Here is a 27,977-nt window from a genome sequence, read left to right as displayed (position 1 = left end):
TTTATTAGAATTGCTAAATTCACTGTGCTTTTCTTCCACATGAAATGACTGAAGAAGGAAAACGACTGCTGGTGCTCAGGAGAGTGGAACATCCACCTATAGAGCAACAGTGCCTCTCATGCACCACAACAAGGCAACACCTCTGTTCATTTAAAAAAAACTGCTGGAAGAGAAATCTTCACATGCAGTAATTACCCTGCAGCTGGTAACTCACATAGAGCAGTACAAACACTTGCTTGAATAGAAAAAACTGTTTAGGGCACCTGAATTCCCCAACTTGTTTAAACACACTAAATCTTCCACTGCTGCTAAGGTTTCTCTGAGGATCTCCTTCCTACCCCACCCACAATCCTAGAAAGTTATAAACAGATCAGACTTGCAACGCGAACAAGACTATAGGTATTATTTTTCTGCTGTAACTTACAACCACACTGAAGAATTTTAAACATGGCCAGGATCTACAAACAAGCACTTAAGATGGAAAAAGAGGGAAAGGAACTTCTTTAGTGTGTTTATGGATTGCTGTTTTTCAGGTACATTATTCTGCTCCAAATCACTACATGCAGCTGCAGCAGAAGAGATATGGAAGGCGTAGAGACTGACACTAATCTGCTCTTTGGAGCAGATCTGTACATTTAAGCTACAACATAAAAAGCCAAGACCGTGCATCAAAGCCAGCAAATAAACAACAACAGTTCATCACAAAATGACATATCATCTTCCTGTTCTCCCTATTATTTCCCCCCCCCCCCCTTTCCCCCAAAAAGGATTACCCCCACAAAAGAGGGGCTACCAGCACTCTCACTATGAAACAAAGGTTGATCTGGCTTATGGGCTTCTACTTCTTTGTACTGAGGATAAGAAAAACCAAATCATTTTGCCAACTGAAAAAGTTCCAGTCATTTATGGATTTGCAGGTGAAACCCAGCATCTTGAACTGCATCCAGGAAAGTCCTAGGCACCACAGGCATCACAGTCATTTTTCCATCAACTTGAGGTCAATTTAAAAGGTTTAGTCCAGAGCACAGCATGTGTGTTATAACAATCTAATCTGGATGCGACAGCGGCAGGCATTGGAGTTAAAGCTTGTACGCAGAAGGAATCCCATCCTCCTCCTTATTTGAGAGGAAGAAAGGCAGGTTGCAATGGCTACTGAAGGGCCAACCAGGACATCACTAGAGCTAAGTAGAATCATGCCTTTTCGTATCATCCTTGCCAAAAGAAATTGGAAAATGATCCATGTTTCTTAATGTGTTTGTTAAGGAACAGATAAGAACGTTAAAGAGATTCTTTCTTTTTATTTTCAAGAAAGAAAACTGTACTGGACCAAAATTAGACTTCTAAGTGGAAACCTTAGGCATTTTGGAAGATTATTTTATTTGTGCTATCAAAGAATCTAAAGCTTTAAAGCATAATTTTTGCATTAGCTAAATACAGAGTAACAGAGTTGATTCAACCACTTGTACAAATAGCATCAGTTTGGGCATTTCTGCAGCCCACTGTAGCTCAGAGCAATCGCCTGAAGGCCATGGAGACAGAGCACCAGTAGAAATTGGGATACGTCTATTATGTCCCATCATAGCTAAAATATGCCAATATCAAGTGGAGATGACATCAAGAAAACTGGTACAGACACGAACCTTGGCTGGTACGAGGCTCTGCTGATGGGAAGAGCCAAGAATAAGGAAGCACCAAGAATTACGAAGCAAAGAGCTGGTACCTCTGCTCACAATGTCCCTAAGCGATAAAGCACAAGCTTAATGCAGCTGAAAAGTCATTATCTGTTCCTTTAGCTGTTTTAGCTGCAGATGTTACCTGGCTCACATCTCATTCTTTTTGAAGCCGCATAGAGTCTTTACCTCAGTCACATCTCACGTTAGTTAGCTTCACACATTAGTAATATATCTTGTTGATAGGTCTTGACAACTATACTAAATTGCAATACTGCAAGTGTGGACTAACTGTGGAAATTAATGGGTCTTTGTATTGCTTACAATAATTTAACTAGAAATAAGTTACTTAATTTCTTTGGTGCAATAAAACTTTTCTTACAAGTTAAAGCTGGCTTAAAAGAATTAACTTCTAGGAGTCCCCCGGAAGGTAACAATCCAACTGTGAACTAGATTCTTGAATTATGTATTAAATGAATGAACTGGACAAAGCCTGTCTTTCATTAAGAAAGCCTACTTCTTACTGCCATTTCTCCTACATCTAGAAAACAGTACCTTTTTTTTACCCCTTATTGTTAATGTATTTCCCAGCATTCTAAGTATTCCTTTAGATTTAATCTTTTCTGTAAAAATGCATCAATAGTAAATTTTTGTACTTGGTGGTCTTTTTAACCACTTACCACTATTTTATTTTTAGGACAAATGTCCTAGATCTACCAGATGTACTGATATAGAAATGTCATCCGTGACCTAGTCAGTCAAAGGAAAATTCTGAAGCAAAAAATTATGGCATTAAAGGATTTTCATTTTGTAACGATAGAGCTGGGAGGGAGACTGCTAATAATTCTGCTTCCAAGATTTTCCTTCCACATTTACCTTACCCACATACAGTCTTAAAAATACCTCTTGAAATTTTTCTAAATACACTAATTCACATGTACGTATAACTTATCATTTGCAAAAGCAATATCATACTCCAGTTTTCAACCATATTTCTCTTCATACAAATTTTTTGTTTGTTCTGAGTTTTTCTATAAGTCATTCAGGCACAGAAAACAAGCAGTAACACTTAGAACAGCTCTTCCATGACTGCTTTTATAATTACACAATATACTTTCAGAAGCATTTTGTTGTCCTTTGTGATCTGAGAAAATAGAAAAAAATATGGGCTTAGGAAGTTATTTCAAATGAGAGAAAAACTGCAATGAAATTGAGTATATTTGGTGCAATCCTCTTTATTAGCACGAACAAAGTCTTGCTTTCTGAGCTCAGAAAAACATCTGAAATAGCTGCCCTGCTTGCATTTTCACATATCCTTTTGTCAAGTCTAACTGAAAAGCCCTTTCTCTAATCTTCCAAACATCTCAAATACTGCTGTTGAGGTTATTTGCAGGTTTTTCCTCCCATTTCAATGATCCAGAGGCATCCATCTGCATTTTGGGTATGGATACAATTTCAAGCTTATCATTTCCTTTAAAGGAGGACTCCTCAAATTACCTTAAATGAGAGAATCTTACATACCTGACATAGATTCAATGAGATTTAAAAGTTTAAATTACAGAAGAAAATAAGTGCAGCACAAACTCAGGTTGGCATTATGGGATACTACAAGTCAGACAGTCTCGTATCAAGCCATGTTTTTCTTGGTAACAGTTCCAGACTCTCAACTTGGAAGTCCTAAAAGCATATACATATAACATATGCCTACCTTTCCCCAAGGCATCTATACCTGTAGAGTGAAAAATATAGGGTTTTGGAAGGATTTCTACTTGCATTAACACCACAGGTGATATACATCATAATACTAAACCAGCCCCAAGTATCTTTACAGAATAATCATTAGAACTGTTATTAAATAATAAGCTCACTTTTCTGGAGAAAATAGTGTCTCCAAAAGCTCTGGCATACTGCTGCTCATACTCTCCACATAATTTCAAAGTACAAGCACATGGAGCAGGGTGGTTTACAGCAAGGGCTGATCCATCACGGCTCCAGGTTACAGGCATACTTCACAGCAGATCCTGTGTAACTTCTGTAGCACAGGCTGTGTATGTAACTTGTTAAACTGGCTGCTCTCATTTTTCTTGGACTAACTGGAGCACTTCCAAAACCCCTGGCCAGAAGGGGTAATCTCAGTAAGTGAGAACAGCCACCAGCCTTCCAAATGCTTTTCTTGGTTTCTCATAAAGCATTCAAGGCTCAGGTACACAGCCCATGCTTAACACAGCAGAACAGAAGTAAACCCAGTGTTGCTCCAAACCACCTTTCTGCATCCCCACAATGTTGCCTGAAGCCTGGTCCAAAGCCGTGAGCTAAACCAACCTGATTGCTGTTGCAATTTATACATCAGTTCTAGGTCCCTAGGAAAAAAAACTTCTTTCTTGTTACTTTCAAGTATGCACCAAGAAGCCTGACGTTCTGAAGCACTTGTAAAACTGAACACCACCAGCACGCTGCGCAGCAGCCTCCTCTAACACACAGAAATTCATGGTTTGACTTTCAGAACACAGAGAAGAAAGCCCAGATCCTTTTTCAGCTGAGATCAGGAAGGCCTCAAAAATTGAGCAGACCTAGTCATGTTGTGATATTACAGACTTCTAGCCCTTTGGACTGCCCCATAAAAAGCAAGGATAAAAAGAGAAATAACCTCTTCTCTGCGGGAAGCCTGGAAGTATGGGATGCTCTCCTGGATGGGTTCACAGCACCCACAAGAATCAACACACCCCTGAGGGACAGCCCACGTGGTGCAGCACCGCTTCACAACAACTTCCACAGCATTCATACTGGAATCCTTCTTCAGAAGGAGAAAAGTCTTTGAAACCAGACTATAAAGACTATGTATGACCTCCAGAACAAACTGAAGATTCCCTCCTCCCTGCTACACACTGCAATGCTAATGACAGCAGAGTCAACTGATTAGATGGATAAGTGGAAGCAAAGCGTTTCCTCAAATTAAAATGTCATCCCTTCCACACTCTTCAAACACTATTTTCCAAGGAATCATTCTAAAGAATTACTTTAAGCCCTTGAAGATAGCAAAAAGAGCAATATTTTGTGGTCCACAGAGAGCTTAAACACCAATCTGCTTTCTGTGTATACAGTCTCACAGGATGAGATGCCAAATAGATGAAAGTAAATGTCTGATAAAGCCCTGCTCCTCACTCCCTCTTGGACTTACTGAACTGCCCAGCTGCACACCTTATAGAAAGGTTCAGAAAACAGATTTTGACTTTAAAAGGCTGACTTTGCTGAAAGCCAAAGTCACAGATCTTCAGTCTCATGTTGTTTAATTTATTCCTAATATTCTCTGAATAGCATCTGAAGAGTAATTTCAAAGATACATAATTTAAGTTTCACTTACTAAACAAACATGGAAGAGATCGTATTAAATGTCAGCTTTGCTGGTTTCGATTTTATGTGCCACAAAGAAACATAAGACCAGAATGCAGCACCCACATAATTTGACTTGTGTTACTGGAAAGGGTTTGAACCAGTTCCCACACCCTGCGGCTGACAGCAGGAGACTCATATCATGTGTTAATAAGCTTTAAGTCCGCACAGGTAAAGTGCTTCCACTGGACAGCTACTGTTTAAGAAAGTTTAAAAACAAAAATAAGGAGGTGTAGAATTTTGAAATTTGGTAGCATCTCACATCCCGTGCAGTTGGATTAATGCAAGGCATGGACTATATTGTTCCCATTATGCGTAGCCCAATGTACTTCTTGGACCAACCTACTTCTGTCAGGCTCAGGGCCACTAAAATAATTTACAGCTACAGAAATTAAGGGTGTAAATGTGGCTTTGACAGAAGACGACAACACTAAGCTTGTGCTAACAGAAACTGGAGAAGATGTTGGACATGTCTTAACATATTGAAAGTGATTCTGATCACTGGATCTGTAGTAATACTCCCTTAGTATGGAATGATAGTTATGAAAGCCTTCTTTCTCCTTGAGTTTTATTCATTCTGCCTCCCCAAGACAGTTTCATTTGGTTTAGGGCTTTTCTGGCAAGGTTTTTATTTTATATATTTATTTTAAAACAAACAAGATTTGACCTTCTGAATTTTCTGGAAGCAAGATAGACATTAATTTGTCTGCACTTTTACCTACTTCATTTATGCAGAATGAAATATTTGCTATTTCATCAGTCAAGGTACCAAAATATGTAATTAGTTTTTGTTATTTCAGATGCCTTGAGCCACATTACATCAGATATAATACGACCTTCCCACACCCCAGTCCACTCTGCTACTAGCAATCAATCATTTATTAAATTCTCTACAGACTGCAGCAAGTTTTTCAACACATTGGCAAAATCTAAAGTACAAGGATCCGGAGTATAACAGAGCTTGTCCTAGTGGTCCGTACTGCTCTGTACCCACTCCTCTGACTGTCTCCAGTCTTCTCATGCACATCTGCACAGACTACTGCTGCCAGGAATAAAAATAATTCTGGGAGGGAAGAGGATTAAAGTGGATAACCCTATTGCCAGACAGCAGAACATGCATAAGCAAACGTACAGTGGCCATGGTCCTTATGCCTATGCTCAGTCCAGGAACATTCCTCTGCAACTCTTTTGGCAAAGAGCGTTAAAAAAAGTGACCCCTCCTCAGACATCAGGAAGAAAAAGATTTGCAATAGAGAAGTTCTATCCCATTCTCCTCCATCTGCCAAGTGCTTTTCTGGCACACTCAAAAATGAAACTGCCAAGCCAAGTTCAAACCAGAATGCTTCATCCTGAAAGTATTCCTTATTAACAATCCTTGTCCAGTAAAAGAAGTGGGTCTGCTTCTGCAATCACTTATTATGCACGTGAGCAGTCTTAAAATTCCAAAAAGAAGGAAGCATTAGCAGTCGGGTTTTTTCATCGTAGCTCTATCTTACCAGCTGACTCACAGTGCAGGAATAAATCTTGCTGAGCAATTGACCTCCCATATTTTCTCTCGCCACTGCTATAATAAATTATCTTCTCCCAACCAACTTCACTTTGAAAGGTTCATGGTGCAACATACCTCTTCTAGGTTTTGGGGGGGGGGGGGGGGGGGAGGGGGTGTTTGTGGTTTGTTATTTTTAGTCAGATTATACCACACCTCCTTCCTTTCTTGTCTTCATTTCTACTTAGAGATCCTTACTCTGAAGAGTAGATTTTTTCTGAAAGCAAGATTCTTATTGCAATTTTTCCCTCCAGGCAATAAAAGATTCTTATAGTGAGTTAGTCTAGTCTGCAGCTGTACCGATTTTGTATAAAACTGTAGGGTTTTTTCCCCCTTTCCCAGCAGAAATGCACTTTCAGGATGATGTGTAGCTCCACTTTTTGGATCAGCTGTGATTCTGTCCACTAATCTTAACATGCCCACACCCACACTCTGTATATTTTATATACTATTGAAACAAGGTGTTATGTCAGACTCCTAGGGTTTCCATTCTGTAGTTCATTTAGATGAAGATATACTTATGATTCCCGCCTCAACCTGGCTGACAGGATACTGTCAAGACTATTTGTTCAGAACCATTAGTAAAGTTGTAGCCCCTTCCTGTCACTCAGTCCTAAAATACTTCTACAGTAGTCTTGCCCCTCCCAGTGCAGTGAACAAGTAAATAGCACTTAGAATCTTATCTTCAAAATTGTGTTACTGTGCAAGGACTGTAACTCTTTGCTTATTGTTTTCAGTTATAAACAGATGCCAGTGAAGCTTATGTCTAGGACAGCAACAGCCTAGACAACAGATTGAACCATAGGGAGATCTGCCCAAGCGTTGGCTTGTTTCTGGTTTTTAACTAGCATAACACTAGCAAGGGCAGAAACATTCAATACTGTTTAGATTCCACGTAGCAAAGTTTGTAAGTCCTTTTTAATGAACATATTGAAGACTAATAAGTTATGTTTACTAATCAAGCTGTTCACACACACATAGTATTCAGACACTGTCTGGAAGATATACATGCTATGTTTACCGTGGGCCAGTTTACCTTCACACCTAATCAGATACCACAGAACAATAATGGGCCAGGAACAGGTCATGTAATTCAGTCTGTTTGTTGACCTTGTAGATGCCCTAAACCCATACATGAACTGCAAGGTTCAGGTTATTCAAATAGTTCTGAATGTATAGCTTTAGCATAAAGGAATTGATTATATGTGTATACTGCTCCAAAACAGCAATTTCGCTGCTACCTCACAGTTTCTCCATCTGCTTTGTCTTCTTGTCTGAGCGCTCTCAGTGCTCCCCAGGTTTCACACTGGGCATCCCCAAGATGTTTCCAGCCATCTGTGTAAGCAAGGCATATGCCCACTTACTTTTGCTACCCCTCAAAACTTGGATTTGCAGGTAAGATATTTCTACGTGCTGCTGAATCACAGAGGTGGCCAACATCAAGAAAAACGTGGACTGTTCAAATGAGTCAGAATTCCAGTCTGAGAGAGACTGTCCACAAGCACATGTGGACTGGTTCCCTCAAGACCTAGTAGAAGCAGATTAGTCTTCCTCATCACATCACTTCATTCTCACTAGCTAGTCTACACACAGCACAGGCAGAACATCTTCAACATATCCGCTGACCTGCCACACTCATGATAATGCAAGAACGTTAGACTAAAGAATGTTGTTTCTTCTTTCACATTCTAAGGCTTATACCATGCTCTTGCCCTTCAGAATCAGTTCATAACTCCTGTAATATAATTTCTTGGGAAAATGGATACTTCTTGTTGACTAGTGTAACAGGAAAGCATGTTTTTCTCAATCTTAATTATGCTTAAGAAAACATTCTATCTTGGCAGTGCAAGCTTTACAAACTGCATTTACTTCTGCAACCAGAGCTCCAGTACTTAAGCACAGTGCATGACCACAGCTCTCACTGAGCCCAGGAGATTGAGGTATTATGGAAATGTCCAAGAGAATACCAAGACATGAACTGTGCCATGCTGCTCCCAGCAAACCATCCAAATCTGGGTGCTTCTGCAGAGCAAAACAATTTGTGACTAAACTGGCTGGCTAGATTTACTGCCCATTGCTGTGCATTTCACACAGTCCCTTAAAAATTCTGTTTTCAAAAGAAAGCAAAGCCTACTGTAGGAAAAAAAAACCAACATGGATTCAAAGGATTCTGAAAAAAACTTACTAATGGTCAATAAAAAGGTTCTGTATAAGTCATTTTGAAAGCATTTAAGGCGGCACAACATTCATAACTGTCAAGCTATTGAATGGAAACTTCTCAGACTCTAGCAGAAGAGAAAGTAGTTTCTCAACACTTTACGCTGTGTTCTGTTTAGCCCCCTCATTCTCCCTCCCCCATCTTTGGTAATCAGCTTCTATCACATTTTCCAGCCTGAAGTGCTATCATCACAAATGAAAAAGAAAAGGACATTTAGATGACTTCTATTCTGAGTTTTATTTTTGGCTTTCTTGACCTTCTGGCAAGTTGTTTTACTATGAAGATTTCATTAAAGTCTCTATTAAATTCAGTATGGAAGATGGCAAGAAAGATACAATCCGTTTTAAGGGCGTTAATAGCTGTGAAGAAGGTAATAGTGTGACTGCTTCTGTATCAAAACAGCAAAGGCAATAATAGCTTTCTGCATTATGGAGCATCTTTTCTCCCTTACTTAAGGGAGAGCACTCTCTTACATTACTAGTAATTTCTTCATATGTAAAATTAATCTACAACTACTTCACTGAGGCAAGGAGGTACAGTGCTACAGAAATAAGATCTTGGCATAAAACTTTCAAACACGCTAACATACAGAGAAATGAGCTACTTATCACATGGTCTGACTGACTGCAAAAGGAAATCAGCTGAAATTTCTGCTATTATCTTAAACCATGTTTCTGCCTCTGGAGGGATTAGTTTATACTCAGAATTAATAAAGGAAACATTTCTGACCCACCTGTTACAGTCATATATGTTCTTTCTATACATCTGTTATCTCAAGACTTCCTACAGCCATGCAGCAATTTCCAATTACCTTTCACATAAACCCAGTATGAAACAACAAACTTGCTATGGGACTCCTCGAAGTCTTACTTTTCCTTTCCAAATCAAAACATTGTCTGGGGCACTTTTTTCACTTGCTGTTTTAGGGAAGGTCTGTAGGGCATAAGTCCAGAAGGAATATTAAATTCTGGGACCATTTATGGTAGGAAAGCCACTGTTCTGTATAACAGCAACATGTTACACAGCAAAAGAAAATACTCACAACACAAAGTAGGGCACTATACCTACCACCAAATTAAAGTTACACAAAAAGTGATTTGTGTACCCACTCTCAGGGAACAAACACAAGCTACGTCTATGCTAGTAAGCAAGATGGGACACATCCTGTTCTGTATACCAGAGGACAAGTCGCTCAGCGCAGCTTGCCTCCACACAGTTAAGCTATACTCCATTTTCAGGAGGGTAGCTTTATCCGTAGAACATAGTTTATTAATGTAGACATAGCCCTAAAGGCCAGAACATCAGTAGAGCACATATTGTAATATACACCGCATATGTCAGTAGAAGTGATATTTGCAAGGTCAGGGTTGCAGAATACAGGGACAATCCATTTCAAACAAAGTCAAATTTGCAAGTTGAAGTCATTAGTGAGAATGACATACAAAATAGCTCCAAACCCTTTAACTGTTTTAATGGAATGTGGAAAAAAGTACTCCGATAAGACACTTAATCATTTATTGAAAAGGCTGCACTTCAACTTTAAAATAGTGTATTGGTATTTGAAAAGTTTCAATCTAAAAATTGAAGACTAAGGAGAGCCAGACTATATTCTGTGATTCTGGTCAAGAAAAGAGAGTGACCCATTACAAAATTATCCTAAAACAAAAAATAAAAATATAAGGCTAGATAAAAGGGTTCTTCCAGGTGGTCGGTAGAACTGGAACTCAGGTAATACGATAATGATCAAAGGCTATATAAATGGGACCAATGAAACATACATGTGGCAAGGATTTCATTTTGATCAAGAGTTCATACATCAAAAGGCAAGTTTAAAAAGTCATGTGTACGGTACATATACTGTTTATATAAAATGACATTGTTATCAGAGCAGCAAAGCAGACAGTGTTCCATTAATGGGCAGAGAAAGCTGTCCTTGCATTTGTACCCAGAAGTCAGTGACACAAATTTTCCGGAATACAAAGGATATCTGCACTTCACAAGAGGGGACAGGGGGAAGGGAAAGATGTAAAAGCGTTTCAACAGAGTCTCCAGGTACTAAATGTCATAAAAAAAAACCCCAACTATTACTGATGTGATACATAATGCTGTTTTCACAACAGAAAGCTGATGTTTATTACACTAAAACTAAAGTACATGTGCTAAAGCATGTTCCACCGGCTAAAGTTGATATCTGTAGACCCTGGGCTCACCACCACCAGTTTGTTCTTTAAGGAGTTATTGATCATGGAGACACAGCTAACCAAGCAACATGCAGACTGAGCAGGACACGTGGTATGGCAAGCCAATTGACATGACTAGTACCAAGTAGAAACAGCGACTGGATTAATGAATTTAAGTTGTCCAAACTGTTTCAAAATTTTGAAGGGAGGTAAACAATGAAAGCTTAGCAAAATGCTGCAGTCTAGAGAACAATATGATTATTTCAGAGATAAATGCTACACAGGAAACAAGGGGGGGGGGTGTCTTTGTCAAGCTTTTGTAGAAATGGAAACAAAAGGAAATTTAAATTACTAACAAAACTGGAGATAAAGATCAATGAACAAATGAGTTAATGAAAAATAAATGATTTCTCGTAAGCCATGTTCCTCCAACTCAGAGTCAAGAGAAAGAATAAGAACACCTAAAATATTCTGCACCTGTAAGACTGAATGCTTTTATTTTGTTTGCTTTTCCCTGAAGCAAAATAAGCTAGCATGACGTTTCAAAACAAAGAAGTCTTTGGTGGTTTTGATATCAACTCCCTCAGTTATCTCTACCCAGGATGAAGTTTTTGACCGTATAAAGACCTAGTCTGACAGGCCTTTGGGAATCATTCTTCTGCCCAGTTAGCCACAGTAAGAAGAAAAAACATTTTCAAACATTCCACTTCCTATTGAGAGCCACCGTGCAACAAACTCCTGAGAGTCCAGCTTCAAAAGAAATAAATATTCTTCCCGTCTTGAAATGAATGTTTCCCCCAGCTCTCTGATCTCCTGAAGGAGCCAAAAATACTTTTTCCACAAGGCCCGTGCTTAAGATCAGAAAAATAAAAAACCCAAGCCCACATCACAAAACAAAACCACCACATACATCAGCAACACCATGACCCCAACTAATAGTAATTTTAATTGGAGAATTGAACTGAAAGCATGTTAAAAAAAAACAACACACACACACAACCCAAGTCTTCAAACATTTGTGACAGTAGAAATCAGGGAGCAGTATGAAAGCTTTTAAAAAGGGCTCAGACAGCTCATGACAAAACCATTACTTCATCCCTTCCTCCTTTATCTGTTGCCTCAGCTAGCCAGCCAGAGCAGAACAATTTGTCTACTCTCATTTCTCAGTCGGTTCTTTGTTTTCCCAGAAACCAATTAGTATCTATATTCCTTTGGGGAATTCTCCCAGGGGATAATTCATTGAAATCACAATGTTTCAGCCAGAAGTTCCATAACTACATAAGAAAAAAAAGAAACTTTTGTCACAGAACATAGTTATACATGATTGGACTATTCAGACTCAAATTTAACAACTAAATTGAAACTGAGTCAATCCACTGTGGAAGCCATATAGAAGGCTCCTCCACAAGTCAGGATAGCTTTTTTGTATATACATATATGTATGATGTCTAGAAGCATTCAAAATCTGAGACACAAATATACTTCGTAAAAGGATACAGAGCACGTTTGAGATGTGAAAACTAGAATTACCGATGCTATGAAACCAGCAGCATTCCCAGCCATTCTGTGGATGGCAAAGCATTCAGCTTAGAGGTTAAGGACTGCAAAATAATGTCAGAAGGTTTTATTGAATGTAGTCTAATTGGTTGAAAACACTGGGCTTCACTAATATGTCTTAAAGCTTATTTTCAAGTGTTTGTGTTGCATCCCTAAGTAGCTTCAGAAAAATATTCTGTCCATCCAAACAATAAATTTCTTATGTTAGTAAAAACCAAGCTGAACAGTTTGCACAGATTGAATTTTTTTAGAAACTTGGTAAAGGTCTTCTGGCAAAGTCCCATAGCGTATGTAAAGAGCAAGAGCATTTTAAGATTGGTCAGTTAACCCCAACGCAATTCTTTTATATGGATGACCTTTGTTACATGGCAATGGCTGTAGCCAGGTTCAGCATACTCCCTCAGGTATGTTCTAACACCTAATGCCTCCAGGATACCCTCCAAGAATTACATAGTATCGTGAGCAGCAGCAAGAGCAATAGAAATAAGCAAGCCATGGCTGTTACATTAGTTAGGAAGAGACTGAGAGCAAAGAACTTTAATGACAAATATAGTGCCATACAACATATGTGACAGTTAGTGTTCTGATATTTCAAAGGATCAAATTATACAACCATGCAGATAGAGTGCCATATTTTGTGTCATGCAGGAACATCACCTTGTAAGGGATAACTACTCCTCTTTAGGAGGCTGTACTGAAGCAGCTAAATCCTCCTCCTGAGATACAAGACTGTTTTAAAAACACGTGGTAAAAAGCAAATAAAATCTTGCTGTAGATCAGGATGATCCAAACAAACAGAAACTGCCCTTTCTCAAGTTATCCACTTTACAGGACCTACTTTCAAATCATTAATAAATTATATTTTGGTTGGTTTATTTTGGTTTTATTTCTTCAGTCTGTCCATGCATTTCCATTTACCAGTATGGGCATGAGATTTACATACAGGCACTGAATTTTAGTAGGTATGGGTAAATATTCTTTCAAAGTCGCACTTGATTTTATCATAAAAGAAAAATTTGCTTTCATCTATTAGATCCTCATTCTGTCATCAAGTTCACTCAGAAAGTGTCCATCCTCAGTATATTCTATCTGTAATTAGTTAGTAATTCAGTAAGCTGCTAGACTACTTTCCCTACCTATTAGATTTTTAAAGGCAATATATTTCATTTAAAGCCTACTTCTTTAGTCACATCCCCGTGGATTTAAAAAAAAAAAAAAAACTTCCTCATAAAATCTGCAGTCTATCTTCTAGTATTTAAAAAAAAAAAAAAAAAAAAAAAAGCAGCACCGAAAGCAAGTGAAGATTTTAGGTCAAAGCACTTTGGTTGCATTATAAGTTAAATTATCTAAATATTTTAACTTAAGAATTACTATTGGATTTTTCCTAAACCTCTTCGTATTCTTATCACCTCTGCCTCATGTTTAAGATTTAAACTCTCAGAAGGAAGTTTTTAATCAGATGGTGGGGAAGAATGAGTCTTTCTGTGGAAGAACATGAGAACTGATATTCTTTGTCTGTATTGGTTATCTGGCTCCAAAGACAACACTGAAAGAAGATAAATCTTTGACTGAAAAGGATGCTGGTAAAATAGATCAGATAAATCACTTGACCTGAAAGACTGCATTGGCCACTATCTCCAATGCAGAAAGCTTAGAAAATTGCTCACGACAATGCTGTTGGTAGTTTAGTAGAAACTCAGAGAAAGAGAGCCTACATGGAGAGTGTTACTATACGGAAACAAAGGAAGAAATCTACTATCGAGTCAAACTTCCCCTTTTGGTAACACCCAAACATACGTTTACACACACGGGGGAAGGAGAAATTTTGATGATAAAAGAAAAGTGACCTGTGATGTCTGAAAGTTTTAATTAATATTATAAACTTACAAAAAAGCATTGAGAACATTAAAACATTTTACTGAAGTGTTTGTAGAATAGGACAACGGTATAAAATTTTCCTGAAAGATCAATAAAAAAAAATTCATTCAGCTTAGAAGGGATAAAAATTAGTTTTACCCATAGCACATTAGGCAGCATGAGGTCTGTGCTTGTTGCTCATAATTACTTTTTGCAGCAAGCATCAAATCCTCCTTGCTCAAATCAGAAGCCCTTTCAAAAGTAGTGAGGTGACAGTGTTTTCCTACCTCCTGCTTATTAGACATGATTCTTGGTTACAAGAGGACAGGGCAACAGCAATGCCCGTCACCATCACTAGATGCCACGCTAGGGAGAACATGACCAAAGGTGGCAGATTGCAGCAGCACTCAGGTATTTGCATGCAGCAAGGAGGGAGCAGGGCAGGAAAGCAAAAGGCAATATGGAGTTGTCACTCTGAAGCAATATGAAGGACGTATGCTGAACAGCTACTAAAATTTTTTTGTTGTTTCTAATGCGCGACCTGGAGCATCTGGTCTAAAAGATTTCACAGGTAGGAAAACAAGAAAATGGAGAAATAGCATTTGGCGGGGACATAGTGGCCAGGGAACCCTTGAAGGACACAAGCCAGAGTCTGGGACCCCACTTACAATACTTCATGTACTGCACATCCTGCACCATGGTAGTGATATTTGATGCTGTGTTCCCAGGGGGCCAGTTTGCCGACTTTTCTACCAGATCAATCATCCCCAGGTTTACCAGGTTAACCCAGGCTAGTTATAGAAACTTTAATCATCTGGGTTTGTTCTGCTGGTGGGTTGTTGCAAACAATGAGACAGCAATGCTGTTTCAGGATTTCGTGAACCAGATTTTTTATCTCTTGCGTGGAGGTTACCAAAAGAAATCCCATCTAGCAGGACCATTACTGGGCATTCTTGTCAACCCCTAGATAAAAGCCTGAGCTTAAGAAACAGGGCAGAGAACTCTCAACAAATTAAATCCTATTAAGTTTTAGTAGGTCCAAGTGCCTAATTCTCCTTGGTAATAATTTTCTGTTTTAAATTTAATATTTTTAATGCCTTTTAAATTAATGGCCATTAGCAAGAAGGACTTTGAATTAGACAATAGGAATTTGACCATGCTTCCTATAAAACCCTTTAACAGGGCCATCATCCTACATTTCAGGATAAATGTATAAATATGCACTTGCCTTACAGAGTGTTTAAAAGATTACTCAAGTGCTATTTTTGTCAATAAAATTGTTTTAAAATACTAAGCCTATTAAATGCATAGTATCTACCTCAAGAAGCAGCACTCCAATAAACTGTACATAACAGAAAATCTAGAGCAACAAAATTATAAACAGGATTAAATAAAGTTTGCCGCGGACATGAATCAAAGAGATGTAGGTTGATATATGCCCTATAAAGGCAATAAGCAGTACTTTCACACCAAATCTTTGGTCTGAGAGCACCCATTTCCTTGCACTAAGCTGCAAGAACTATCCTGCAAGTAATACCAGCCTGTTTGAGCAAAGCCTTATCATACCTCAATCTCAGACTGTCCATTTTTCACGGTCTGGATGTTGCAGTCTTGTAACTCCTTTTTGAAGGAAATGTCAATCCTACTTCTGCTGCAAAAAGCCTCCAGTAACAGAACAGAATATCATGGTTAAAAAAAAAAAAAAAAAAAAAAAAAAAGCTAAGCCTGTTCCCGTCTGCTGTTTGCTTTTGGGTTATCTTTAGGGGAGCTTTCTCTTTAGACAGCCTCAGGTTAGAAAGTCCTGCAAGACCTATTAAATGTTAAGATGTGGATGCTACCTAAGACTGAGTCCTAAAGCTACAGATTGTTGAAAGGAATTGATGGAGTGGGAAAAGCCTCACTTTATGCCTACTCTCATATTCTTTCCCTAAACATCAGGAGCTGGCAGCTCTCCAATCCACTAGTAGTCTGGCCCACTAAAGCGGGGTGCATACACCTGTGACCACATCTTCCATTCCCACATTTCTTTATCCAAATAGTTTATGCTATCAAACATATCAAATAAATATAATTATGATATCAGGTAATGTAGAAAGGAAGTTAAAGCACAACGCCAATAAACCATTTCTGCAACATATTTTCAGAGTAAAATCTTTCAAATCTCACTGTTTCTTGCTTTTGTCACCTGTAAGCTTAATATTTTCTTCCCTGGGAAGAGCTTATGTTATTGTATTTAAGTTCCTCAGGTAGAAAACAATACATATGTGAAAACCAGCTATTACCAGGGTTTTTTTAGGAATTAACCAAAAGAGAACATTAAGCTTGTACTCTTCTCTAGGGATCATCGCTATAGAATCTTCATTGTCCTTGAGAGTATTGATCATTTGCACAAAGCCAGCCTACGCCCTCAGGTGAGGCAGGCACGTCACTTCAGAAGATGACTGTTTCAGAGGTGTGTTACCAAATTAAAGAAAAACAATGGAAGTCTTCAAAGGACCTAGTGCTTTTAAAAACAAAATAACGGTCCCTTCCTCGCTCTGAGTATATGCATGCATTTGGACTAGAAAGCTTCAGAGAAGTTGGGGTTTTTTTGTGAAAGAAGTGTAACTGGAAAATGTTAAAGACTTCTCTTGGGCAGCTTAAGTTACTGCATATATTTCAACTGTTAGTCATATATTCCTATCAGAAGTGTAGGAGTCTCAGTGGAGGAATCCCAGCTGTAGCCAAGCAAAGATCTGAGATGTTTTGCTTTGTTTGCTAATAAACCAGCTCCCAGGAAATAGCTAATTTGGGGTAAAAAAGCACAGACTCTTTGAAAAGCAAGCTAGGAAGGATTTTTGCTCACTTCATAACATGATAAATTTAGAAAAAAAAAATCTTACTACTCAAGGATGTAAATATTTGTCAGCATGCAAGTTAAAAATAGTTCATTGTAATTCCATCTGTATTAGCATGTCTAATGGCTCATATGACTACATATCCTGAGCACAACATTCAGCAAAGCTGTATTTCCAGACTAAAAGAGACAGAGCCTGTTACCCAATACAGTTTAGCTGCAGCCATTCTCAGCAAGGACCATCTACTATGTATTTTTATACCCTATAACACCTGAAATAGACAAGAACTGCTACAAGAAATATACATCTAAAGATAATGTACGTGGCTTCTTCCTGGAATAGTACGTTTAGCACTGCATAGACAGGGTTCAAACTGGCTGCGCTTTTGTTCTTTCAACTCCTTTTGTTTGGATTTTAACAAGCAATTCAAAGTTAAAAATAAAAACAGTAAAAAGCAAGATTAACTAAACTATGAAGCTCACATTACCTGGGGCAAACAACGAAATCCATCTCTTGCCAGAACCTTTGCAAAGTCTGTCAGTTACATATTTCCAAAAGAAAACTGGCTCTTGGAAAAAGTTACACACAAGAAACTATGCCTCAGTTGGAAAAGGAACATGTCAGTGAATTGGAGGAAGTGGAAAGAGGGAGCCCTTGTTTCCAAGAGAGTTCATTCAGCAGGCTTTGAGCTCCAAGACGGCTGCCTTGGCTCACATCATGCTTGCTGTTGTGGGTTGTTGTTATGGGATGCCTGTCCAGGCATCTCTTGCTACGAGTTGATTCATGCCAGACTGTCTCTCTTGAACCTGTATCAAGAGGAGGAGGAACAGTCTAAGAGACACCTTCCATCCCTAAGTTTCAGTTGAATCCCTTCTCCAGGGCAGAAGGAGCACCTACCATCAGTCTAGTAAGAGCAGAGCACAGGACTTTTTTTGAATAGCCATTAAGCTTGAGCGACTGTGTGCTGCGAAGTACATTTTGCCCAGGTCCACAAGCTATGAGGGAAAGATCTGTCGTCCCTTAACATCCTACCCCTTATGGCTTAGTTGCCAATCCTTTCAGTATACCCCTCAAATTTGTAAGAGTTCAGGAGGCTAAGAATGGAAAGCTTTGGCACATGCTCCCAGAAAAATCACTGGAAGTTTAGGAGGGACCAGCATCTGTCCTCTCTTCAGGATGCAGAGTGGAGCTACAGCACAGCTCAACATACAAAATCTTCAGAAAAGCACCTCCCTCAACAGCAGGCTACTAGTTACCTTACAGCCTGCTTTGCTGCCTTTCTTTAACGAACAAGTAAATTGGTGTCAGTGAATCTCCTCATGACCTCAAATAATTAGAACCTACACAATAAAAATCAGAGGTCCAAGAAACTCCTGGTCATCTAAAAATCCCTTTCTAGTGCATGCTATGATCTTGGCTATATCTGTACATTTTGTTCACTAGCAAATGAATAGTTAGTAAGAAGAGGAATTGTTGAGCTCATCTAAAGAAAAGCAGAAAGCGGATAGATAGGTTTGAGGCTGCTTCTGAAGGAGCTCAGGTTCAGCTCTTCAATTTACTTTTTTTCATTTTATAAATGCATAACTGATAACATCAAATGGAGCAAGCCACCTCCCTTTCCTACTCTCAGTGTCAATCAATCTCCTAAAATCAAACTGAAAACTTTGATTTAAACAGAGTATAGAAGGTGTAAAATTCATTATTAATTCAATTATCCCTCTACAGGAAAGAAATAATTAAAAAGTAAAAATTTTGGTTCAGAGGAATAAACTAAGATATATCAAAAAATTTAGTCAAAAGAACATGCCAGATCCCCATAGGTACTTCAATTGACAATTATTACATCATACAAAAACATTTATTGTTTAACACATTACTAAGAAAACACAAACTAAAAGAAAACCTTCCAGTGTTCCCCAAATAAAACAAAGAATGCAGGTGTTACTTGATCTTTTTTCCTGGATACTTTTCAAGAATGCACTCAGTTTCTTCTGATAGAAGAGTCAGATTTTTCAGCCAGGTCCTGAGGATATCATATTTATTCCTCCCTGCTCCCCAGTGAGGCCTAGAGTAATGCCTGTGAAAACTGATCTTCGCACTAGATTTATCCCAGTCATGTTTGACACTTTTCCAGAAACCAACAGATAGAAATAGCAGTCTTTACAGTTACCTATAGTCATCAAACTAAATTAACAAGCTGTTATAGATCATACTGTAGACTGCATGTTCTCAGACTGTGCAATTTCAGCAAACAGTAAGATACCACCCTCTGGGTTACACGGATTCTTTTAAAATTGGAAATCGTTGAACTTTTTAGTAATTGATCTTAAACCTAGATTACTGAAAAATTATAATTTATAGTTACATGCCACAAGTATACTTCCTTTCCTCACCTGTATGCATTCAAAAGTACGACTAATATCACAGTGAGTTTGCAGGCGTTACCAGGCTGGGAGGTGCTGTTGACTCTCTTGATGGACAAGATGCCTTGCAGAGTGATCTAGGTAGATTGGAACACCGGGCAGTGATTAATGGGATGGTATTTAACAAGTTGAAATGCTGGCATCTGCACCTGAGACCAGGCACAGACTGGGAGAGGAGTGGCTGGAGAGCAGCCCTGCAGAGTGGGGTCTGAGGGTGCTGGTGGGCAGCAGCCTCAGCACGAGCCAGCAGCGTGCCCTGGCAGCCAGGGGGGCAACCCACACAGCAAAACCAGCCGGTCCAGAGAGGTGACTATCCCGCTGTATTCAGCATTGGCACGGCCTCACCTTCAGCACTGTGTGCGGCTCTGGGCTCCACAGGTTAAGAAGGATGTGACGGTCTTTGAACATGCTCAGAGGAGGGCAACCAAGCTGGTGAAAGGGCTGGAAGGCATGTCCTATGAGGAGTGGCTGAGGACTTTGGGTTTGTCCTTCAAGTTTTTTTGAATTTGAATGAAAAAGGCAAATCCAAATATTGCCTTTAATACCATGCTGTAGCTTCAGTCAGGCAATTGGACTAGATGATCATTGTAGGTCCCTTCCAACTGGATCTATTCTTAGATCAATTAAAATACCATTTCATAATTTAAAAAGGCAGCCAGTGACCTCAAACACCAGAAAACACACAGGTTTTCCCCGCGCAAACCTAACTCTGACCTCTGGGTTTATGCACTATATATAACATGACTGATTTGCATGAACACACACTGTATAAGACAGAAGGGATCATGGGCCTGTTGTAGTATGGAGGAAATAAGGTAGAGTTTTGGTTTTTTGGAGCTAGGACCTGTTCCTCATTCAGGATTAAAACATTCTAATTAGTGATTTAGCAAGGATGGTGTAATTCAAGCAGAGATCCTCATAGTTTCCAAGCTCACCCAGTTACCCAAGAAAAGACTATATCTAATTATAGTCATCCCTTTGATAACACTTCACTATCTGCTTTCTCATCCTGAACATGTCATTCACAACCCCCCACCTTTTTCCAAGCTCATGTAATCAGTTTCCCTATTTTTCCTGCATGCATTAGCCATCCACACATTTACCCATTATTCTTGCTGCCTGTTACTCTTTGCTATTTAAGTGTCTTTTAAAAAAAAATCTATTATGCAGTGAAATCTGACAGCAAAGCAGCAGACAAGCAAGTCTGAGGTGCCAGTGCCGTAGCCACCGATAGCAAAGGCAGGTCCCTTGCTGTTTCCCAGCTACTGCAGAGAAACAATAGATGTACCTGAAGACTTTACCGGAGTAACTGAACTGACAGAGAGAAGATGCTGAGTGACTAGCATGGTGGGAGGGGGTGTTTTGCTGCCCGACAGGGGCACAAGACCAACAGGAAGTTCAGCAGTGAGGCTGGCTGGATACAGAGAACATATAGCAGAGTTCAGACGTTAACTGAAGCACACTTACCACCACAAAGGAGAAGTGACACTGACCCGAAGAGAATGATCTCAAAAGCAGCAGAGATTTGCAATATTTTGAGCATCTTTCAGTTATTGAAAGCAAAACCGCACAGCTAGGTACCCAAAACAAATAGTGGTGCATAAGGATGCATTGTTTTATGTGGCCTTCTAGAACAAATAACACACTCAACAAAACGCAGATTAAGTTCACTTCTATTTGAGGTCTTGTTTGCTTACACCAGGAGTTTCTGGTCTTTCACTGACAGAACAGTAAAGTATTGAAAACTGAACCCTCTTTTCCTGTGTGGAATAACATGCACGATTTTGGAATAATTAGGATAACAAAAGACTCACATATATTCCAATGACACTATGCTAAAAATTGAGCATTTGGCAAATTGGGTAATTGATAATAGAGGCCAAAATATTTCTCTTGAGTAGCACACAGAAGGAAAGGGTTTGATGACACTAATCTGATTTTTTATTCACAGGCAGCTTGGGGCACTGGGCCAGGTCCTCTGTCCACATAAGTTTCAGTAGTGTTGTGGCCAGCTACTGTTTTGTGCCATAAAAGTTTCAAGTCTCTGATGAATGGCAGTAAATTAATTACAAGCAAGACAGTATTTTTCATGACCCAATATCCATATTTGTAATAGAGCACAAAGGACTTTGGCACTTAGTCACTGCAGCTGGAGTCACACAAAGGAGGACTCCCTCAGTCTCAAAGCTGGGGAATCAAATAAGATATATAACCATATCACAGCCCACGTGATCAAGGACATAAATCCTTATTTATGCACCCTTTCTCCATTGATGTTTCCCATTTCACTGTTTAAAAAGCAAGCAAACCTCTGAGGACACGTCTTTACCCCTTCACATCTAGTTCTCACACCCTATAGTGCCTAGGGTTTACTTGTTAAAGGACCTGTTCGACACCCAACGGAGCCAGCACGGGTTTGATTCCTGAAGCTGATATAGCAGTCAAACATCAAACCCGAACAGCATTTAAGTTCCCCCTCTTTAGGACACTGTGAACTACTGGCACGATCCAAAGAGTATGGGCATTCCCATTCCGGATTTATAGCAGGCTTCACATCAGGCTCTTCACACTGTAAGTGTGGCCTGCCAGATGGGATGGGCTTACCACACTAAGAGCCATACCTGGACCTCAGGTGAGGCTAAGGCTCTCATCCTCATTATAGCCTTGGAGCAAAGGTGGCTTCCTGGCTCAGTTAAAAGCAACACCCTTGCACCTTTAGGTTAAGGAAATCACAGAGATAGGTCTCAGATCTAAAACTAGACCAATTCCTAAATTCTTCAATTGCTATTTAATCTTCTGTTCTGCAGAAGATTTTAATAAGCTTACAAGTATCCCTACAGCAGTCAACAAGATTATTTACCTATACAAAGTATATCGATCAGTAAGTATTTATAGGATCAAAGACTATTTTATTTAGAAATTTTTAATTTATCTTCATTTATGCTTTCACTAGTTAAGATTCTCCTGTGCTCAGACTCAGAAACTAGTTACTGAATTCCATGCTCGAAACATACAGGTCTGTAACCTTTAGGCCTGCATTAAAAAGTAAGATCTTTGAATTCATGAGTGTCAGGGAAATCATGCTAAATACTATAAAGCCAGCAAAGTATCTTTAAAGTTTAAAAGGTTAGACTAGCTTTCTTACACTATACTGATCTGATGAGAAAGCATATCTTTCACAGCAAACAAAAAAAATTCTAAGACTTGTTGGCCTATAATTTAATGATTTCATCAAGCGTTTTGAAACTATTGTAGCACATCATTTACCTCGCACCATCCTAGCAAATTTCTTATTGCCTTCCTGTCATGCTTTACACTTCTTTTTTCAAACATATCTACAAGCATTGTTAAAATGAAATTTTCTTCTTCTGTACCCATATCAGTTAGTCCCCATCTACACTGGGTACCAAAAGTTGCGGTTTGAATTGAGATGGACAACAAATATTGCAATACACCCGTATCAGTTAGTTGCAACAGCTCACCTCTCATGGTCTCTGTTACGGGTTGCAGGTTCTCCTACTTGTCTCAGCTACGTTGGGCACCAGTTGTTGTAGTCGGAGTCCAACTCAGTCAGCCTCACACCAGGCACCAATTGTTGTAGCACAAGCAAGTTATTGGGCTACAATAAGGCTTTATCGTTGGTCAGAGTCTACTGTCTGTGCTGTAACTCCTTCCTCCAGAGGTCAGACCACACCACTCCTCCCCCATCCAACCCCCAATCCTCAGGGCTATTTAACCACTTAGCAGGAACGAGCTACACCTACACATCGTCCATGTCAATCAACCCACTGCCTCTGAGGCCAGGCCACAGCTGCATGTTATCAATGCTAATCAACCCACTGCCTTCACTCCCCTACAAAACAAGAAGAGTTCACCTGCAGGTAATTAGTCCAGAGCTCACGATAAACCTGTTCTGCACAAATGAAGATTTTTTTTTTACTTCAATCAAGCTAAGCCAGTGCTTATATTCTTCAAAACAGGTAATCACCGTTACAGCATTTAATACTGTAAAGCAGCAGTTAAGACAATGTCTACTGAAAACAAGTGAAGTTTTCAGGGAAGGATAAGAGGTACTTTTTAGCTCAAAGAAAATTCCTTTTATTTTTTTCTTAAAGTAGATGGAACATGCTAATTTTTAAGATCTCATGTTTACACCTACAACACAAAAGCCTAGCAGTGCACTCCACGTGGACTTGAGAAATTTACTAATTATATGTTATATTTATACATTACTACACTAGATACTGTTTTCCTAAGTGGCATCAAGAAAACACTTTTGCCTCCCCACACCTTGGGATCCCCATTTGTAAAACAGAATTGTTATTTTCCTCCTTTATAAATTACTGAGAGCTACTGACAGAAAAGTAGGATGTAAGAATTCAGCAAAATTTTCATGTAAAAATAAGTACATGCTCTTTGTAAAGTGTTAACCATGTGCATCAGTTTTGTTTTAAATATTGTTTTTAAAAATAACTATTCTTCTCCTTTGCTTGGATTTCAATCTCGTCAGACCACAATGAAATGAGACTTGGTCACCACTGAGCTGTGACATTGCAGCAGGTACAAGAAACATAATCCAAATGCAGATTTGACTTTCTTTTTAAAAAAATAACTTGCCAGAGTTCCCCTGTACATTATAAAACCACCTACATTAAAAGTTCATTTCCCCTTCTGCCTTCCAGATCCCAGTAACTGTGTTGAAGAAGGTCCCTTCACAGCAGTAAAGCTTACACTTGGTAATAACTAGCTGCATAACTGAGTCTCCAAAGCAATGAGCTCATTCTGAAAGGCTCTGCTTTCCATTACCAGGCCTGGGGTCAATCCACCCATATCCATGAATTGTACCAAGTCTTAACCAAAAAAAAAAAAAAAACCAAAAACAAAAAACCAAAAAAACCCAAAAAACAACAACCTGCAGAATACAGCTTTTTAAAGGCTGCTGTAGGTGCAAAGTTTTCCTGTACACCCATATCCATGCACATGACTGGCCTTTTATTAAATGCACTGAACTGATAGCCTATAACAGAAACATGCTGATTTATGCAGAAATAAATCCAGAAGACAATTAGAAACACAGGTTCGTGCATCACTCCATCCTCCCTAGAACCTGAAGGGGAATAACCACTACCCCAACTCACCAAAATAACGTTACTCTTGAGAAGCACGAAACAGATTAGGGTTACGTTGCAAGAGCCCCTACCCTCGTAGTCCTGACATAGATATGAGAAAATACAGGTTTCCTCATGAGGAAAAATTACCATTTAAAGACAGCTGACAGCGGTCACAGAAAAATAAAAGCAAATAAGTTTGAAGTCTTCAAATAGCCTGTGAACAGGACTTTTCTAAATTACAGACAGCGACCCCCAAGCTTCAGATGTACGTATGCAGTGTTTTGTATTACGAGTCTGCAGTAAGAATGCTGAGCCAAAGTGAATGCCTCAGGTGATAAAGGTGGAACTTTACAGTTTAATATGCAGATCCATCCTATCTGTGATCTTTCAAGCTGCACACTAACAAAATGATATCCAAATAGTTAAGAAATGTCTTGCGATTTGATCCATAATGAAGTCTACTACTGATTTGACCTCTAATATAGCAGGCTGCAAACAAGTTCCAGCTGGCCCTCAGAGACAGTTCTATCTGGCTGCTACACCAGCACAAAACCAGTGACTCCAGGCATAGTTAAAACAGAGCACAGATTTTGTTCCAGAAAATTTAGGAATCAGTATCGAGACTCTGACACTTCCAAGACTGTTGCTTCCCGGTTACCACCAAGAGACTAACAATAAGCACTCAGAAGATAACAAACCGAGTGATATGGCTAAACTCACTCAGAAACTGTTTCACAATACGTGACCAGTGCTTAAAATATGAACCTTGTTAAGTGAATTAACAAAGAATTTCTGAACTGTTTTCCAGATGTTTGCAGTAATAATAGGCCGTAAGGATTTTCTGCTTAAGGCAAAAAATACTGTATAATATTACTAATCTCCTTTGTTTAAAAGTAAATGGGGAGAAAGCATCCAAGAAATGCCTGTGTTTAAAGTTTAAAATGGATACAAACACTAATTTTACTTCTTTATGCTGTGACCTGTATGCATATGAATTTACATATTAATAAAATAATAAATGGTCATCGAAAAGTAAGTTCAGGTTAAAAAAAATCCCAAAAAAGACAGCAAAATGTACAGATATAGGCCCATTCCACTGAATACTTCCAGTATTTCACAGTTCTTTCAAAGAAGGAAAGGGAGACCTTTGAAAAACTGATACTAGAATTAAGATCTCCCATATGAAACATTTTGACTTCATACTTTGAAGCTTTTTTCTCAAGCAGATCTATCTTTTTTTAAAGTTAAAACAGTTTGTTAGATAGCCTTAAAACAGAAGGAAATATTATATTGTCTTGATCAAAAGTTTGCTTGAGGTAAAACATTAATAACGGGTACATACCAACATCTAATGGTGCCCAGTGCCAGACAGTATATGAGAAGGGGAGGGGGATCAGTCATTAACTGCAGCAGCACCCAGGGACTCCCAGCACCTCAAGTCCCAAGCATATTGCTTCTCCTCTTCAGTGTCTTATGAGTCACCTTTCTGCAACAGCTACGAGGAGAATAGGAGTTAACCCTACATGTCTCTATCCCGTGCCTGATGATGATGGCTCTGACTAGAGGGCTGTCTCCTTTCTTCAGCCAAGAAGCACTTTACTCTGAAAGGATTCCCATTAAAACCTCAGGGGGCTGTTCAGCAATTAACACAGTGGGAATGGTAGTAATCAGCCCGCAACAGGGTCATGCAACAGCCTATTTGCCCACAGGGACACAATGCAATTGCAATCATTAATAGAAAGCTTTGGAAAGGCTTGAAAGCTTTCCAAATCTAAAGCTTTCCAAGTCCCTCATAATGCTGTGATTGTGTGCAGCTCCTGGCTAGAAATCCCTACAAAGCTGCATAGCACCTGAGCTGGCCTGAAACACATTAACCTCCAATGCACTAGCTGCAAACAATTAAGAGACTTTTGTTGCCTTTAAGAGACCTCTTGCAAACCCAAGTTTCCCATGTCTGATTTCATCTATGTCAGCATTAAAGAAGTTAGCCACTAGCATGCGTTTTATCCTCAGTCTTCATTTGCAAACATCAGATTCTGAACAAGACCTCAACATGTGTTGGGATTTATATATTTTTTTTCCTTAGCAGCATCCTAAACCAAGCCCCAGAGGAATCCTTAGAAGTGTTTATTAGCACAGATGTACCTATACTGAAAATACTTATCTGAAAGTTTTCAATACTAGAATAATAAGAAACTAGCTGTCTTGTACTGAACAGTTCAATGCTTTGGAAAATAGGAAAAGTACTTTTTAACTGATTTGAAAGGAAATATAAGTCATAATTGTTGCAAAGGGAGGAGAAAAAGGTTGTATTTCCCAAAGTCAGCCTTATTGATTAGACTTCTAAGTACATGATAAAGCTAAAAGCTGTATTCAACAGCTACCACACATTTGCTGACACTGCAGGCCATTTCAGACAGCACAGCTTATATCTTTACTGTAGAAGGGCCCATTTTCAAGGTCATTGGAACTACTTCTGTTGAACTTTAATACTGCATCTGCACGTGTTAAATCCTAGATATTACACTATTGACTTATAGAAGAATGACTTTTTCAGCTTGACTACATCGTGTTCACTGAAATTTATATGCTCTGCTTCAGTGCCCTTATTGGAGCTATTCAGCAAGAAGAAAGTTCAGGATGAGTTTTGGAAGCATCTATTTGTACAATCAAGCACAACTTCCCTCATGTGCATTCCAGCTGCTTTTCTGTGCCAGGTAAGGAATTATCAGAGCAGAGCTGTTTCATGATGTCCCTCCCAGATGTGACTCCCCAGTACCCCTAAGGGCACAAAAAGGGACAGATTTTTGCCAGGTATTGCTACCCTTAAGACAGAAACAAGACTATCACTCTTAGCTGAGGAATTCATGTTGCTGGCTCGTCACATTCTGCCTTTGAAGAAGGCTGGAGCAGATCCACAGGGAACTATAACCAGTCTCTGAATACCCTCATACTTGCAGCACTCGTAGGAAAAAAAATCATCTAATCACAACCCTTCCACAAAACAAATTAGGCAACTTCCTGCTGTTAAATCCGATTTAAACAAAAGCACCTTCTTGTGTCAGGGCCCTGAGGACACTTGTAGGCTGTGGTTGCTTTTGAGTAGCCTCATCTCGGCCTCCCCCACATCCCTGCCCCCCCCCCCCCCCCCCCCCCCCCCCCATCCCTGGGTCACCATCCAGGTCTCC

General features: G+C 39.3%; 1 long non-coding RNA gene across 1 annotated transcript in view; it reads right to left on the bottom strand.

The window, feature by feature from the left end:
* LOC121087409 overlaps nucleotides 1-26,301 on the bottom strand; it is a 40,609-nt gene extending 14,308 nt beyond the window's left edge. Inside the window, exon 1 of the long non-coding RNA XR_005827597.1 lies at nucleotides 26,132-26,301. This is a non-coding gene — a long non-coding RNA (uncharacterized LOC121087409). The remainder of the gene's footprint in view (nucleotides 1-26,131) is intronic.
* Nucleotides 26,302-27,977: the final 1,676 nt, after the last annotated feature.

The sequence above is a fragment of the Falco naumanni genome, chromosome 4 (assembly GCF_017639655.2).
Source record: "Falco naumanni isolate bFalNau1 chromosome 4, bFalNau1.pat, whole genome shotgun sequence".
Classification (NCBI taxonomy): Eukaryota; Metazoa; Chordata; class Aves; order Falconiformes; family Falconidae; genus Falco; species Falco naumanni.
Note: the sequence above shows the minus strand (reverse complement) of the source record. Positions and strands in the feature narration are given on the sequence as shown.